The sequence below is a fragment of the Microplitis mediator genome, chromosome 7 (assembly GCF_029852145.1).
Source record: "Microplitis mediator isolate UGA2020A chromosome 7, iyMicMedi2.1, whole genome shotgun sequence".
Classification (NCBI taxonomy): Eukaryota; Metazoa; Arthropoda; class Insecta; order Hymenoptera; family Braconidae; genus Microplitis; species Microplitis mediator.
Window position 1 is genome coordinate 18,748,864 of NC_079975.1, and position 19,047 is coordinate 18,767,910.

Genomic DNA, 19,047 nt, shown 5'->3' on the forward strand with positions numbered 1-19,047 from the left:
GTTAAATGCGCGCCTATTTATAGTTTTCAAGTTCACTAATTAATTAACAGGTGGAAGTACTTGAGGCCACTGAGGACATAACATGAGTAAACTTCCCTAATAGCACAGTTTGCTGTAACAAAAGTTTACTCACAAAAGTATCCTTGAATTTTTTGTCAAATGTCCGTCAACTTCGGACTTTTCCGTTTTTGACGACAACTTATATACAACCTGCTATACAATTTGACGTTAATTTACTACCCGAACTAGAATGCAAATTCACTTCAAAAGTGGATATTTGACAAAAAATTCAAGGAAGTGGTTACGTCCTCAGTGGCCTCAAGTGCCTCCACCTGTCAATCAATTAGTGAATTTAAAAAACATAAATAGCTTGTATACAAGCTGTCGTCAGTAACGTAAAAGCTCGAAATTGACAGATATTTGACGAGCAAACGTTTGTAATTTTTAATTGTCGGATTACCGTATTTACTACCCTAATAGCCACTTTGGCTTGAAATTAACGGCAATTTGATGTTGAAATTATCTGAAATTCGCTGCCCGAATTTGCCGACAATTTGACAGCAAAAGTTGAAAATATACATTTACGGTTGATTTTTCTTTAATTTACCCTGATAGCCAGGGTTTCTCGTCCAAAAGTTGGTATTCATTAGTTTGCAACCAACTTGACGACAAGCTGTCGAAAACTTTAACATTTGCAACTTTTGGCTACAAGTTACCGCCAATTTTCTGAGAAAGTTCACGCCAGTATGGAGCCGCAACTGGAATGCAGGTTTCTGAGAAAATGGAAGGCAACTTACCGTCAACTTATTGAATTTCCAACTTTTGCCACCAACTTTATCAGAAAGTGTCTATCAACTTTTGCAGCCAACTTAGTGTCTAGTTGCGGCTGTCAATTTCACGCCAGTTTCTCGCAAACTTGGCTATCAGGGTAAAGGTAACTTTTTACGAAAAAAAAAAAATTCGGTAATGTTCATTCTTACCATTTCAGAAGGTAAGACAATTTATGCTTGAAATTGTCTACAATTTCACGGTAAAAAAATACTTAACAATTATTCCAGTTAAATTAACAATAAATTGACATAAAATTTGCCTGAAAATTGACGACAACTTTTTTCTAGTCAACTTTTGAAGTGAATTTGCATTCTAATTCGGGCAGTAAATTTACGTCAAATTCAATAGCAAGTTGCGTACAAATTGACGTAAAAAATGGAAAAGTCCGAAGTTGACGGAAAATTCAAGGAAACTTTTGTAAAGTAAGCTGTTGCTAAAGCACACTGTGCTATTAGGGTATATTTCTATACTAAATCTTACTGACCCTAATAGCCACTGTAGCTTAAAATTGAAGTACCTTGACATTGAAATTGCCTGAAATTTGCAGACAATTTGACAGCGAAAGTTGGAAAGAAAAATTTGCGGTTAATTTTTGCTCAATTTAGAGGTAACTTTTTACTAGGAAGAAAAATCGGTAATGTTCATTCTTACTATTTCAGAAGGTAAGCAAATTTATACATGAACATGTCTACAATTTGAGGGAAAAAAAATACTTTACAAGTCAAATTAATAATAAATTGATGTAAAACTTTGCCTGAAAAATTTTTTCTAATTAGCTTTTGTAGTGAATTTGCATTCTAATTCAGGTAGTAAATTTATGTGAAATTGTATTGCAAGTTGTATAGAAATTGTCGCCAAAAACGGAAATGTCCGAAACTGACAGAAATTTGAGGAAAAATTCAAGGAAACTTTTGTAAGTAAACTTTTGCTAAAGCAAACTGTGCTATTAGGGCATATGTGTTTAAACGTGTACTTAGCGCGAGATACTACCGTGTCTCCTGATCCAGCCAAGGTTTACCAAAAACTTTCTTGTTAAGTTAGCCGAAAGTGTTGCTCTGCAGACCTTACTGAGTAATGTGTGGCTATCAGGAAATAATCTTATTGTCGATGTCATGGTTATAGTTCGTGCTTTGCATACCCGGTTAACCAGAGTTTCTGATCAGAAAGTTGGTGTACTTGAGTTGTGACCAACTTTACGACAAGTTGTCGACAATTTTCAGCTTGTGTAATTGTTGACTACAAGTTGGCTACAAGTTGCTCAGAAACTTGGCGACAATCTACGGCGGCAACCTGTCAACAAGGTTCTGAGCAACTTGTAGTCAACTTGTAGGCAACAGTTACACGAGCTGAAAGTAGTCGACAAGTTTCATGGAAAGTTGCCGTCAACTTATGGAAGTGCCAATTTTTGCGACCAACTTGATGACAGGTTGCGGCAGTAGATTGCCGCCAATTTGGCTATCAGGGTAGTTAAAATTTAGCTAATACAGACATCACTCTGATAGCGCAAGTTACTCATTACAAAATTGCTGTCAGTTAGCTGTGATCTACTTGAAGACAATTTGACAGCAACTATGATATATTCCAATTTCTAACTACAATGTGGAAATAATTAATATCTATAGCTTATCGTGAATTTACATCTGCTTTTTGAAGATAAGTTCGGATAGAAAGTCGTAGGAAATCTGTCATCAACTAATTGAATGACAACACTTTGCAGTCAACTTGAAGTTAAATTTCGGCCGTAACTGTCAGTACATACCCTAATAGCACAATTTGCTATCGCAAAAGTTTACTTTACGAGAGTTTCCTTGAATTTTTCATCAAATGTCCGTCAACTTCGGACTTTTCCGTTTTTGACGACAATTTGTATACAACTTGCTATACAATTTGACGTAAATTTACTACCCAAATTAGAATGCAAATCTACTTCAAAAGTTGACTAGAAAAAAGTTGTCAATTTTCAGGTCAATTATCATATCGATTTTTTGTTAATATGACTTGAAAAATCGTAAAGTATTTTTTTACCGTCAAATTTTAGACAATTTGATGTATCGATTTGCTTACCTTCTGTAATGGTAAGAATGAACATTACCGAATTTGTTTTTCTAGTAAAAAGTCACCTCTAAATTGAGGAAAAAATTAACCGCAAATTTTTCTTTCCAACTTTTGCTGTCAAATTGTCGACAAATTTGGGGGGAAAATTTCATATAATTTCAACGTCAAATTACTGTCAATTTCAAGCTAAAGTGACTATTAGGGTAAACTCTTTAGGTATACTATATGTCGACAGTGCATATATACTCAATTATATTGAGAATAAATGAGAACAGTGTTACCACATCAACAACAGTCGAATTTTCCGCAAAGTGGCCTAAGAAATCTGTAGAATCTAAAAAACGGGGGTACTATAGCTTATGCTATTTTTATTTCTTTTTTAAAAATAAATTACTGCAAAATGGTCAATAATTTCCATTATTATTATTAAAATAACTAATAAGTAATAGTTTTTAAAACTTATTAGCTAGAGTAGTAAATTTGTTTTAAAAATAAAATTCATAACCCTTAGAAGTGCATATGTAAACGGTATATAGAGGCACGGTGTCTCGCGCGCACACGCAAGTTTGAACGTGTACTTGGCGCGAGGCACTACCGTGCCTCTGGATGCAGTTGTCGCTGAGATGAAAAGGGAAGGGTTGTCACTAATGCCACAAAAATGTTGCTGCTTCCCAGAAGGGCATAAAGGGCTCCTGCTAGCAACGGGGAGTGATGTTTTTGACCCGAGGAACCTTTGCCTCTTCTGCCCACCTAGAAGAACTACTGAAAAAAGTGACAAAGGCTTCTCTAAAGCCTCCGTACACTAAGAGAAAAATTTATTCGCCAGGGATAAAAACGCGTATTTCAATTTTTTCAAAAACACCCACTTCATATTAATAAATATTAATTATATGTAGGGTAAAAGCACCAGTAGCAATTATAGAAAAGCACGAAGGACAGAGGAAGAAATGGCTTTTTACTCGCTTGACACAAAGCTCGCTTGACCATTGGCAATATTAAGAACCTCAACCAGGAGTTGCATAAACTATTTCCGGACAGAACTCTTGAGTCTATAAAAGGTCAATGATGAATGAATGACCATAAGAACAAAGTAAGCCAGCTCATTGAAAGTATATGGTCTCAGACCGCCAGGTTGGAATCTTCTTTTTCGTCAAGTGAGTCAGATAGTGAAGATGATGTTAGTGTTGATAACCACCCAAACACTCCGCATGTTGACGAGTTTAAATACGAAGATGCGATCTGTGACTATCTAGATAATTTGCCTGCATGTAATAATAAATATAACATAAGGAGCCTCAAGATGATCTTACAGTCACTTAGGAACTCCGATAAAGACCAAGTTTTCGAGAATATTTCTATATATCTTCGGCAAACTTTTCCAAAGAGGCATCAACATTTGCCTGGAAATGATTATAATAATAACAACCAACAGGACACTAGTCTTTTACGTCGCAAAACTCGTAAAGCTGATTATTCCAAAATCCAAAATATGTGGTAGAAGAATAGATCCAACTGTATTCGACATCTTCTCAAAGATAAAAAGACCAATAACAATCCAACTAAAGAGCACATGGTTCCCTTTCGTGAGCGATTAATGACAGATTGTAGTAGAAACACAACATCAGGTGTCGAAACGCCAGATGATAAGCTGAAGGATGATTTTAAATATCTTTGAGGCCTAGTTTTCTCAAAAGAAATAGAGTCTGCTCTTCCTTGTTTGGGTACTTCTCCTGGTCCAGACGGATTGTCTACGAAAACCTTTAAGGATGTTTCAAAAAGTGTATGGGTCAGAATATTTAACATCGTTTTGTATTGTGGTCAACTCCTTGAACATCTATTGGAGTCTAAGACTACCTTCATACTTAAAATGGACGAATTATATCTATATTAGGGTGGCTCAAAAAAACCGACTATTTTTTCCCAGTTCGGGCTATCTATATTATTCTCAATTTATCTATAAATTGTCTTATTGAGGAGGTTAATTGTAAGTTTAGGTTTCACTATATTTAAAAATTGGTTTGAGGTTTTGCTGTTCCTTTTTTAACTTTGCATCTTATTTCCCAGTGAATTTTGATTTAGTCCAACTGAAGTTTTAGTGGATATTCAAAGCAGGGCAAGTTTCGAGATCTCTCTATCTTGGTGATAAATTGTTTTTCATTTTTCCAAGTTGTGTGAAGGAAAGACTGGCCTGTTTTTCCCATTTTCTTATTTTTCCTCAGCGTTTCTGAGATTTTCAAGTTCAAGATTATTGGGTGTTAGCCCTTGTTTCAATTGATGGTTGCCTTGCAAGGTTCAGTAATGCTGGTGTGGGAGTTGATGGGCGTAAGTGCCCTAAGATGGACACCCAAGACCAGCAAGTACCGCCCTTCCCGTGGGTTATGCCGTAAGTACTCCAACCGTTAGCAGTATCCATATGTTTTGCACTATGTAACATGTGGCGATTTTGTGATTGCAGGAAACCAACAGGTACCTCTGCTTCTCGTCCCCTTTTTATACATCCTCTTGCTTTTAGAGTCAAATGCAACAATGCCACGGGTCGTCCAAATGACGTCAAGTCATAGGACTGAATGACTTCTTATGTGGTAACCGCTTGGGCGTTTGTAACCAATGCCACGGCTAGATGAAAGTCTTCCGTGAGTTACTTTAACCTTCTACCTCTCTTTTTTGTTTCTATCCACACACTTAGCACTGCCACAGGTCGACGTTTTCACACGGCCGATTGTAACAGGGAAAAATGAGTTATTTTATTGACCAAAATCGCGATTTTTCGCTGATGGTCATTTACCCTGCCCGCAACCCCAAACGAGCAATTTAATGAGTTTTTCGACTTGTCGCCGGGCGCGCTGATTGAAAATACTCTTACGCTAGGCCCAATCATAAATTAGTAGAGGAGTGGTTTTCCGATAGCAACCGAAGACACTCGAGCGAAATTATTAAAAATGTAAGACAGCAGCAGAGGACACACAGAACCGGCAGGGCCGGGAAGCTATCAAGACGTAAAAACACAGAACCGGCAGGGCCGGCTAACCGTCAAGACGTACAAAGGCAGAACCGGCAGGGCCGGGTAGCCATCAAGACCTACACATACAACTGGACAGATCACTGAGGATGGAGACGCTGAATTAACGCAGTAGAGTACAAGTAAATTTGGAACTTGGACGAACAAGACGGAGAGCCAAAGGAACCTGACGAGACGAACCACCAGACGGAGACAAAGCTACCGGAAAACATCAAAAATAAAATCAGGTATTAATGAAATTAATTGTTCTAGGCCCAAGCCAGAATATTAATTTAACTCACGTAAATACTTAGTCGTTCGTCGGGTAAATCCGCGTCTAGGCCCGTAATAGATTAATTAGTGTAAATTTTGTTAAAATTAATTTAAGCCAGACGTTTGTCTAACCAGATCCAGGCCCTTCAGCCGGATCCAGGGTGTCGTTCATAATTCCAGGCCATTGCCGGAATTATTGCGTTGTAGAAATTTCTAGGCCCATTGTGTAAAACACAAGCCAGAAATTCCAGGGTCTAGTTCAAGTAAAAGAAAAGAAATTAATTAAAATAAATAAATAAAATTAAGTAAATTAATTAAAATAAATAATTTAAATTTATAAAGAGACCGTTAAATAACTGAATAAGACAAAGTTAACCGACGCGAAAAGTCTGAGATAAAATTTAATTAATCAATAATTAACATTATTAAATAATAGTAATTAATAAATTATCGTAATTTAAGTTAATAACAATAAAAGAAAATCAAGTGTCTGAACGGAACAGAAAAGAATCAAGGAAAGTCAAAAGTAGTCAGTGACGCATACTTTGGAGGATCGGGTAAATGTGGTATTGGAAATTCTGACGTAAATTTATTGTGGTTACAGATAAAATGAAAATGGAAATAAAAGTAATAGTGAGACAGTTGATTAAAAATTAATTAATTAATAATAATATCTTTAAACTAAATTTTAATTAATTAATTTTATTGTTAATGAAGGACGGTTAATTGGTTGTATATAATTGATTTGTAATTTTAAACGGTGAATTGAATTGGAGGATTTTAATATTGGTCAAAGGAAAATTGTTAAAAGAATGTGTGGGTTAAAAGTGAAAACAGTGTTAGTGATAGTAAAATTGTTAGTGGTAAAATCACGTTGAGGGTCAAGGTGACCGCGTGAATTATTGTAAAGGTTTTAGATCACGTAGAGGGTCCAGGGGACCGCGTGAATGAATTAATTGTTAAGGTAAAAGTCGCGTAGAGGGTCCAGGGGACCGCGTGAAAATAAAAATAAGGTTTTAGCCACGTAGAGGGTCTTGGTGACCGCGTGGACGATTGTTAAGGTTTACTTAAGTCGAGTGTGTGTATTATAGTCCAGGGGACTTAGAGTGAGTGTGTGTGTGTTATAGCCAAAGGTAGTTGGCTTAAATAAGTTTTAAAACGTCAAAGGTAGTTGACGGTAGTAATAAGGTTTATAAGTGTTACAAGGTATAAAAGGTTTATAAAGTCATACAAATAAAGGTAAAAATTATTATTTAAATAAAGTGTTAATAATTATAAATTATCCTTCCTCTTCCTTCTCTTACAAATTAATTAATTTACAACGACCCTGATGATCTAAGATCCGGCTCTGGGAGGCCGTTATTACTTCCAGTGGCGCCCTTAAAAAGGACGACCAGAGTAGCAGCATAGCCCTGTTATATTTGGCGCCCAACTTTGAAAAACCCCCGTAAAAATTTGTAAGAGTAAGGTTGAGGAGTTTAATTATAATTGGCAAATAAAGTGGATGGTTGTGCGGAAAGAAAAAGCAAAATTTTGAGTGTTTGAGAAAAATTTTATTAAGTCAAAAATTGGTGCTAAAAATTAATTTTGAAAAAGTGTGGTCATCGTGGAAAAAGTTTTATATGAAAAATATTTTGGCGGTAAAGAAAATTTCGTGGAAAAATGTAATTTTACAAAATAATGATAACTAATATAAAACTAGAAATATTTAGGATAATTATCACGGAAAATATGATTAAGTAAAGTAGTCGTTGGCTTAGACTTCACTTAATTTTGGGACACGTCATAATTCTATATTTAGAATAATCCTCGGACATAAAATCGAAAAACAAAAAGATTAAGTTTCTTTGGACTTAAAATTTATATCGAAAGATTAAGATTTGTCATACTTAAACGATCAACATTCTTTTGAGTTGAAAAAATTTTTGTTTTAAATTTATAAATTGTCAAACATTGTAAACATCAAAATGTTTACTCAATTACAAGATTTAGACAATATTGGAGTCATGAAGACGCGTCGGTTGTCAGCAGGAAACGATTGCAGCTGCTTGACAAACACACCCAACTCAAGTGCATCACTTACATCATCAACAGTGCTTACATTTTCAACATCAACGAGAACAACACCTTGGGTGACTTCAAGAAGTAAGACTAATTCATTAACTCCAATTTTAAATAGAGGTAGCCATGAATTGTTCATAGCCGCTGATGGATCGGATTTTCCACCCAGTACGCAGGCCCAGGACATTCATAGGCAAGTACTTTGGCAAAAGGAAGCAATAAATGATCGATTTGAAAATAGTGGCGGAATACATCAATTCGGAGGCGATATTCCATCAGAAACGCAACGATTATTCAACCAATTAGACAATAATATGCAGCAAATACGTCAATCGTCATCTAATCAAAGAAAAATTAACGAAGAAACTGCTGCATCAATAAATCGATTGTCTCAATTGGTTAGAGAAGTTCTAATTTCAAATAAAGAAATTACAGACAGGTTGAATTCATGGGAAAACTCCTGGTGTTCAAATTCTTCAGTAAATTCGAGAGCAGCTGAATTTAAGTCAAACGGTTCAACCTTCGCCCCGATGGGTCAAGGTTTGGCGAGGGGGGAGTATCCAGCTGCGATAAAACCACCAGGATATGAGCCTCAATACCAACAACCATTTGGAATTCAACAATCTCTGATGCACAGTCAACCAGATAATTATCAGAATGATAGAGCTGATCAAAACAGCCAGATATCGATGGGAGATCGTATAAGTTACCTCCAAGATCAAATACGCCAACTGCAATTAATCCAACAACAAGAAATGGGTCAACATTGCCAGATTCCGTTGTCAAATCAAAATAGCAACAATGATTACCGGAGAACAAGAGCAGGGGATTATCCTCAGGCCCAGAGTTGTTTTGACAATTCGCCGAGGGTACCCGCTCCTACTCCAGCTTTTCAACAGAATCTAGGCAGGTCCAATGAGTCTTATCCTGATGGAAAAAGGTGGAAAAATATTCTTCATAGTCTAAAAATGGGCAATTTGCATTTTCCGCAAGAAAATATGACGGTGAATGACTTCCTGCACGCAGCTGAAGCCAGAGCTCACAGAGAAGGATGGACAGAACAAGAACTGTTGAAAGCAATGAGCTACATTTTACGAGGAGCTGCAGCACGTTGGTTTGATGTCAACTATCTTCGTTGGGTGAACTACGCACATTTTAAACAAGAGCTTAAAAAGGCGTTTGGGAGCTCTGCAACTGACCAACAATTAATAATGGAGATTAGCAGGATGAAAATGAGACCTGAAGATAACGTCACCGAATTTGCGCTAAAGATCCAGCAAAAATACCAGGCGATGCAGAGACCTCCACCAGTAGCTGAACAAGTTGAGTGTATCCGTAATCGTCTAACAGACGAGTTGAGAACTCTAGTTTTCGCCAGACCCGTTACTACATACGAAAATCTACTCAATGCTCTACACGAAGCAACTCGCTGCATTGAGGAAGCTCAACAACCTACTATCGGCACTCAACTAGTAGAATATCCAGAAAAACCCAGACTTAACATAATGCAGTCTCCAGTCAATGACGTGATTTATAAAGAAGAGTCAGAACCCTCTAGTTGTAATCCTATGAGATCTAAATCATCTGGAATATATGAGAATAAATATGGAGTTCAGACTACAGCTAACAACATCAGTCATCAAACTCAGCAGAATTCAGCTCAGATTAATTCCAGTCAAAGCCAAACAAAATCACAGCAACGTCACCAGCAAATTAAATGTGCTTCCCGATTTAAATCCAGGTTTGGTGAAGCTTCGTCAGCTTTTCCGAGATTTACCAAACCGTGTTTTAACTGTGGGATATACGGTCACCTGTTCAGAGCTTGTATAAACCCAAGACGGGAAGTTTGCAACGTGTGTTTTGAAATTGGTCATTCCAGACATAACTGTAATCAACTAGTGTTCGTAAAGAATAATCTACCTGAAAATTCGTTGCAAAATAATAAAATTCCAAGTCATCAAGAGGATAAAGACAGCCCTGGAAACAACTGGAAAACGATTAACACCAGGACTGAACTCCCCGTCGGCTCAGAATATCCATGGAATAATAAAAGGGGTTAAATAAACGACTCTAGACAGTAATATTAGCCGGTTGAGGATATTGCAGGCCGATGAAGTCTCGACTTCGCCGCAGTGTTCCCATCCAGGCCCTTCTTCATTACCAGATAGCCGGTATGAATTATTGTAGGCCAACGAAGTGTCAACTTCGCCGCAACATTTCATTCCAGGCAATAACTTGCATCTAGCTACAATGCCAACAAATGTCGTAACATCAAGAGAATATTTTCTAGCACCAGAGATGATCAGTCACTAAGTTGTATGGAAGTCGGAAGCCCATCAGTCCACATAATAGAAAATTAAAATTGTATCAGTAGATCTAGGATAGCTAGATCGGAATCTCAACTGTAATTTGGTGGCCTCGATAGTTAGGCAAGAGAAAAATAATTAAAGACTCAGAAGTAAATAACTCGAAGACCAAATCTAAACCAGTGAAGAAACCAATTTATTCAGAAGCTGACATGTCATTTCCAACCTCTGTAACTAGGCAGTCCAGCGAGCCAGTTACAGAATCACAAGTAGTAGACTCGATTTCAACTACATCATCTTTGTTTATCGAAATAATAATATCGGAAACATCAAGTCAATTTCAAGGCCTTCATGTATGAACACTAAGTTGGACCGGTATTTTCAATTATCGCTAACCCGGGCAACAGTCTGGCAGGGGGGAGTGTAACAGGGAAAAATGAGTTATTTTATTGACCAAAATCGCGATTTTTCGCTGATGGTCATTTACCCTGCCCGCAACCCCAAACGAGCAATTTAATGAGTTTTTCGACTTGTCGCCGGGCGCGCTGATTGAAAATACTCTTACGCTAGGCCCAATCATAAATTAGTAGAGGAGTGGTTTTCCGATAGCAACCGAAGACACTCGAGCGAAATTATTAAAAATGTAAGACAGCAGCAGAGGACACACAGAACCGGCAGGGCCGGGAAGCTATCAAGACGTAAAAACACAGAACCGGCAGGGCCGGCTAACCGTCAAGACGTACAAAGGCAGAACCGGCAGGGCCGGGTAGCCATCAAGACCTACACATACAACTGGACAGATCACTGAGGATGGAGACGCTGAATTAACGCAGTAGAGTACAAGTAAATTTGGAACTTGGACGAACAAGACGGAGAGCCAAAGGAACCTGACGAGACGAACCACCAGACGGAGACAAAGCTACCGGAAAACATCAAAAATAAAATCAGGTATTAATGAAATTAATTGTTCTAGGCCCAAGCCAGAATATTAATTTAACTCACGTAAATACTTAGTCGTTCGTCGGGTAAATCCGCGTCTAGGCCCGTAATAGATTAATTAGTGTAAATTTTGTTAAAATTAATTTAAGCCAGACGTTTGTCTAACCAGATCCAGGCCCTTCAGCCGGATCCAGGGTGTCGTTCATAATTCCAGGCCATTGCCGGAATTATTGCGTTGTAGAAATTTCTAGGCCCATTGTGTAAAACACAAGCCAGAAATTCCAGGGTCTAGTTCAAGTAAAAGAAAAGAAATTAATTAAAATAAATAAATAAAATTAAGTAAATTAATTAAAATAAATAATTTAAATTTATAAAGAGACCGTTAAATAACTGAATAAGACAAAGTTAACCGACGCGAAAAGTCTGAGATAAAATTTAATTAATCAATAATTAACATTATTAAATAATAGTAATTAATAAATTATCGTAATTTAAGTTAATAACAATAAAAGAAAATCAAGTGTCTGAACGGAACAGAAAAGAATCAAGGAAAGTCAAAAGTAGTCAGTGACGCATACTTTGGAGGATCGGGTAAATGTGGTATTGGAAATTCTGACGTAAATTTATTGTGGTTACAGATAAAATGAAAATGGAAATAAAAGTAATAGTGAGACAGTTGATTAAAAATTAATTAATTAATAATAATATCTTTAAACTAAATTTTAATTAATTAATTTTATTGTTAATGAAGGACGGTTAATTGGTTGTATATAATTGATTTGTAATTTTAAACGGTGAATTGAATTGGAGGATTTTAATATTGGTCAAAGGAAAATTGTTAAAAGAATGTGTGGGTTAAAAGTGAAAACAGTGTTAGTGATAGTAAAATTGTTAGTGGTAAAATCACGTTGAGGGTCAAGGTGACCGCGTGAATTATTGTAAAGGTTTTAGATCACGTAGAGGGTCCAGGGGACCGCGTGAATGAATTAATTGTTAAGGTAAAAGTCGCGTAGAGGGTCCAGGGGACCGCGTGAAAATAAAAATAAGGTTTTAGCCACGTAGAGGGTCTTGGTGACCGCGTGGACGATTGTTAAGGTTTACTTAAGTCGAGTGTGTGTATTATAGTCCAGGGGACTTAGAGTGAGTGTGTGTGTGTGTTATAGCCAAAGGTAGTTGGCTTAAATAAGTTTTAAAACGTCAAAGGTAGTTGACGGTAGTAATAAGGTTTATAAGTGTTACAAGGTATAAAAGGTTTATAAAGTCATACAAATAAAGGTAAAAATTATTATTTAAATAAAGTGTTAATAATTATAAATTATCCTTCCTCTTCCTTCTCTTACAAATTAATTAATTTACAACGACCCTGATGATCTAAGATCCGGCTCTGGGAGGCCGTTATTACTTCCAGTGGCGCCCTTAAAAAGGACGACCAGAGTAGCAGCATAGCCCTGTTATACGATATTGTTACAATGGTTCGATGTTTTCGCTGAATGACTCCTTATGTGGTAATCGCCAGCCATTTACGATTCAATGCCACAGTTTGATGAAATATCTTTCTGTGACTTTCTTTCTTTTCAGCAAAAATCAGGAGTTTAACGACTCAAACAGCAACAAAACAATCATGGCTTTCCTTTCTCTTGAAAAATTATCCGCACTAATGGACCGGCGCTCGGATTGTGCGGGATCGGTACTCAAGGGAGGGGAGGATTATGGTGCTTTGATATTTGAGGACACCACGACAACATCATCATCATCATTAACGACGACCAGCACCACGCTCGTTCCAAGGAGTGCCAGAGTGGCAAATCGTGTTGTTGCTTTGATCGCTAGCCCCACTGGTACCCCCATTAATCGTTGGCTCGAGAGTCAGGAAACGCAGACGCGTAAAGGTAAAATCACGCGACCAATTGATTTAGAAAACGTGAAACGGGAAACAGTAAAACTCACGCGAGAGTGCAGAGTAAATTTAGTAGACATGAGACTTTGTTCGTGGGGCACAAGCTGACGCATGTGCCCGGGGTCGAGTAACTTTGTCCACGGTGGGCTCAAAACAGAGGAAGAAACAATAGAAACAACAGAAAGGCTCGGTTCACGAAACGAAATCCCCCCCCCCCCCCCTCCCTCAAATCCGACAACAACAGAAGGTGAAGGAGGAGAAAGAGGTTTTAGCGCGGATGGTCTTCGAGTCTTGCAGGTGAATTTGCGAAACGATAAGGCGGAAACGCTGGAGATAGGTGTCTTGTGGGAAGAGGAAAGTATTGATGTCCTCCTTCTGCAAGAGCCGTACGCAGAAGCGAGTGACAAATGTTTCAAGATACCTGGTTTTGGCAGCAATATACAAATTGCTGCTACAAGTGGGGAAAGACCATTTGCGGCCATTTGCTTACTAATCCAAAATGCATAATGATTCATATTTCTCAACTAAGCACCGCCCACTGCGTATGCGTTCAAATTGTGGGTTAATCTGTTGGTCCAGGCATTTCTCTCTACGTGGTATCGTCATACTTCCAGTGTCGCGACGAAATAGAAATTCACATCACGCAATTAAGAAAGATATCTCGGGTATTAAGGGGAAATAGGGTTTTATTTGGAATGGAGGCGAACACTAGGTCTATTAGATGGGGTTCAGAAACAAATGAGAAGGGAGAGAAATTGGGAGATTTTATATATATGAGCGACATCAGCTATGGAGAACTAAGGTTCGGATATATGATTTTAATCTTCTTTTGCTTTTCGTCAGAGACTGCAGATAAGCAACAGCACTTTTAGTGTATAGAGGACAATCTATGCTTCCTCATCTTTAAAGAAGTTTGACTAGGCGGGCTTCTGCTCAAACACAGCGTGCAAGTTCATCCAAAGAGAACTTGAAAAAGGTCAGAACGCTGTCCACACAATAATGCTAGGCTGCTATCCATTAACTCTCATAAATACCCTGATTAGAAAATACGATTCGTGAGGATTAAAACTGTTTTAATCCTCATGGATCGTTTTTAATCGTAAAATAATATTGCAATTTCTGGTTCCGAATGACGATTAAATACGATTCATAAGGATTTGAAGTTTTGAATCCTTATTAATCGTTTTTAATCGTAAAATAATTGATCATTATTTGAGGATTAGAGACGATTAAATGTGAAAATCCATGAGGATTATGACGATTAAAAACGATTAATAATAAATTAATTAATGTAACGGGACCTAAGTCCACCTCCGCCGACCGAAGCCGTTGTCTCACCCTTTTGGACATGCACGCGCTGCAAAGTCCCATCTCTTATACCCAGACGACACTCTAAGTCGAAACCAAAAGTGGACATTAACCGGAGGTATAATCAAAATTCCTCATTTCATGTGGTATCTAACCACAGCCACTACGAATCCAACCTCACTTGGGCCCATGCACGCCTCCCATCTCATGAAATAAAGAGACTCTGGTCGAAGTGGGGCTTGGAATGGGCCCCCCATAGCACCAATTTAATGGTATTGGTCGACATACCACTCGGTCGAGAGGGGACGTGGTCTCTTTTCCCTGCCTCCCTAAGAAGACACCCGGTTTTGTTAACATTTATTCGTCCATTTTTCACACATTCCCACACACACCTAACTTCGGACTGACATCCGGGATGCATAGAGTCCTCACAATTCTCGAGCTCTACACACCCATGTCCAGATGCTCCGACAACAACTAGGTGGATACCAGTTGAACCGCGGTCTAGTAGTCCTCTCCTCTTTCTTCTCGGTGTTGGAATTGGCTGCTGAGTTTGTGATGGAGGCAATCTTTGCTAAAACCATTGAAAACTTTAAAGGAGTTTGAGGATGAGGCAAGAATACGCCCGATTTGTGGCCACTCCGCGACCCACCCTTCTATGCTCTGGAGCACCTCACGCTGAGGCTCGAACTTTGTGCATTTTAACAGTAAGTGCTGAACGGTATCCCACCCTTTGTTACATTGGGGGCATTTGCGATCTTTTGCGAGTCTGTACTTGTAGAGTCTATCTTTGAAACAGCCGTGACCGGTTAAAACCTGGGTAAGCCAGAAATTAGGGCTGATGTGTTTGCTCGATAGACGTTCAGTAACGTCGGGAAAGAAGTTGGATGTCATTCATCCTTTGTCCGTTGTGGACCATTTTTCTTGCCATCTGCGAATGGTTTCTTTTCTGAGGAATACAAGGCCTTCTTCGTCATCTGGCTGCACGGTCGCGGATCCAAGGGTTGCCTGTTTGCCAGTGCGAAGATTGTAACGGGCGCAACGTTCGTCAATCACAAGCCGAATGGGCACTGCCCCTGCAACTACACAAAGTCCCTCATACGATGCCGTCTTGTATGAACACGTCATCGTAATCAGGGCTCGACGTTGCAGGGCCCTAAGAGCCTTCCATTCCTCCACTCCACATAGGTCACCCCAACCTGCTGTCGCATAAATGGCAACAGGCAGGAAGTAGCCCCTGTTGGTGGACATAGCCGGAAAGCGCAGTCCCCATTCGCGCGCCTTGTCTTTATGTGCGTGGTTGGTTTGAGGTCCTGGTCGAAGTGTACCCCTAAGTATCTAACGCTCTTTTTGAATGCTATTTTTGTTTTACCTATTACGATTTTCGGTGGCTTTGAATCATACTTGGGCTTTTTCTGTCTTTTCGCTTCGTAGGGGTACGGACCTTTGTCCTTGCGTAGACCGCGTCGGGTGTAATCTCTCTTGAGGAATATCGCTTCGTCTTGGACTCCGACAGCGTAAGTTTCGCGGAACGACACCATTCTAGTATCGAATCTACCGTCCCTTGTGCTTTCCTTTCAATGTCCGCGCGTGAGGTTCCTTCTATCATGACGAGGAGGTCGTCAGCATAGGCTACAAATTTCCTCCCGTGTTCTGATAATTCTAATTCCTTAAGCAAGTCATCGAACATAATGTTCCAAAATAATGGCCCCAAAACTGATCCCTGTGAACATCCCCTTGTTGGCTTTTTCTTTTTCCTCCCGAATCCCCTTGACAATGCGACTATCCTATACTCAAAGTAACTCTGTACTACCTTATAAACATTTTTGGGGCATTCCCGTTTCTTTAAACCCTCGAGTACTCGCGGCCACCACACGTTGTCAAAGGCGCCAGAAATATCGAAGAGAAGTCCGATTGCCAGATCCTCTGTTGTCGAATCTAGCAAGCGACGCATCTCAAAGATTGCATCTTCAGTCAACCTTTTGGCCATGAAGCCAAATGGTTGACTGGAAATCTTATCCCCAGCTAAGACTGTGGTGGTGAGTCTCGACTTTAGTAATCTTTCAAATACCTTCCCGATTACCGAAAGTAAACATATTGGCCTATATGATTTTGGGTCACTCGCGTCTTTATCACTGCTCTTAAGGAGCATAATAATCCCGCCCTCTTTCCACGCGGTTGGAAAAACTCCTAACTCTAGTCATCTATTGTATAACTCTAAAAATTCCCTTGATAAAATAACTGCCGCTCTTTTAATTACCTCGTTTTCTACTAAGTCCGGTCGGGGTGCTTTTTTATTTTGAAGGGTCCTTAGAATTTTGTATAATTCGCGCGGGGTGAATAAATCGGCGTCCGCGGTGTCTGGTGGCGTCTCTGAATTTTCCCTAGTTACTTTCTGCTCCTCTGTTTCTTCCTCTGGTTTGTCGTCTACAATGTATGTGTTGAGAAAGCTAGCTGTGTTCTAATAGCTTTCTGTGGATCGTCCGTCACGCCGCAGTGTGGTGAGCACTCTGTTAACTCGGTGTTTGTCTGCCTGGAGCTTGTAAACGATGCCCCAGTGCTCCTTGTTACTGTTCGACGTGACAAACTCACGCCAGCTGTTTTCTCTCTGTCGTTTAACGTGTTTTGAGTATGTTTTGCAAAGTCCTAAGTACGTCTCTGTAAGTTCTGTCTTTTTCCCTTCGTCTGTCTCCCTCTAAAATCCCCTTTTAGCTTTGTAAACTATTCTCTTTTCTTTAGTCAATTCTCTGGTCCACCACGGATATGATTTTACGTGCGGCTTCTTCCGCGGGATAGCAAATTCGCATGACTCTATAATGGTTTTAGTAAGTGCATCGGTATACTTTTCCACGTCCTCGACCGTTTTCAGCGATAAGCCCACAAGATTCACTCTTGCGAGTTCTGGTAGTTTCTCGCGGAACTTCTCCTAGTCGGCCAACGCTAGGTTGAACCGCTTGGGATCTGCCCCATCGAGACCCTCCCAATCTCTTGGAATTCCTAGGATGATATCGATTGCATAGTGGTCAGTACTTTGCACCCACTCGCGTTTGATGGACCAGTTCCGTACGTACCGTGCAAGTTTTAGGGTGGCTAAGATGACATCTATGTATGAATCTCCTGATGACGAAGCATAAGTTGGGCCCTCTCCTTTTATGTTTAAAATCTCCAACCCATAGTCATCTATAAAATCTCGCGGTCTACGCAAGGACAAAGGTCCGTACCCCTACGAAGCGAAAAGACAGAAAAAGCCCAAGTATGATTCAAAGCCACCGAAAATCGTAATAGGTAAAACAAAAATAGCATTCAAAAAGAGCGTTAGATACTTAGGGGTACACTTCGACCAGGACCTCAAACCAACCACGCACATAAAGACAAGGCGCGCGAATGGGGACTGCGCTTTCCGGCTATGTCCACCAACAGGGGCTACTTCCTGCCTGTTGCCATTTATGCGACAGCAGGTTGGGGTGACCTATGTGGAGTGGAGGAATGGAAGGCTCTTAGGGCCCTGCAACGTCGAGCCCTGATTACGATGACGTGTTCATACAAGACGGCATCGTATGAGGGACTTTGTGTAGTTGCAGGGGCAGTGCCCATTCGGCTTGTGATTGACGAACGTTGCGCCCGTTACAATCTTCGCACTGGCAAACAGGCAACCCTTGGATCCGCGACCGTGCAGCCAGATGACGAAGAAGGCCTTGTATTCCTCAGAAAAGAAACCATTCGCAGATGGCAAGAAAAATGGTCCACAACGGACAAAGGATGAATGACATCCAACTTCTTTCCCGACGTTACTGAACGTCTATCGAGCAAACACATCAGCCCTAATTTCTGGCTTACCCAGGTTTTAACCGGTCACGGCTGTTTCAAAGATAGACTCTACAAGTACAGACTCGCAAAAGATCGCAAATGCCCCCAATGTAACAAAGGGTGGGATACCGTTCAGCACTTACTGTTAAAATGCACAAAGTTCGAGCCTCAGCGTGAGGTGCTCCAGAGCATAGAAGGGTGGGTCGCGGAGTGGCCACAAATCGGGCGTATTCTTGCCTCATCCTCAAACTCCTTTAAAGTTTTCAATGGTTTTAGCAAAGATTGCCTCCATCACAAACTCAGCAGCCAATTCCAACACCGAGAAGAAAGAGGAGAGGACTACTAGACCGCGGTTCAACTGGTATCCACCTAGTTGTTGTCGGAGCATCTGGACATGGGTGTGTAGAGCTCGAGAATTGTGAGGACTCTATGCATCCCGGATGTCAGTCCGAAGTTAGGTGTGTGTGGGAATGTGTGAAAAATGGACGAATAAATGTTAACAAAACCGGGTGTCTTCTTAGGGAGGCAGGGAAAAGAGACCACGTCCCCTCTCGACCGAGTGGTATGTCGAC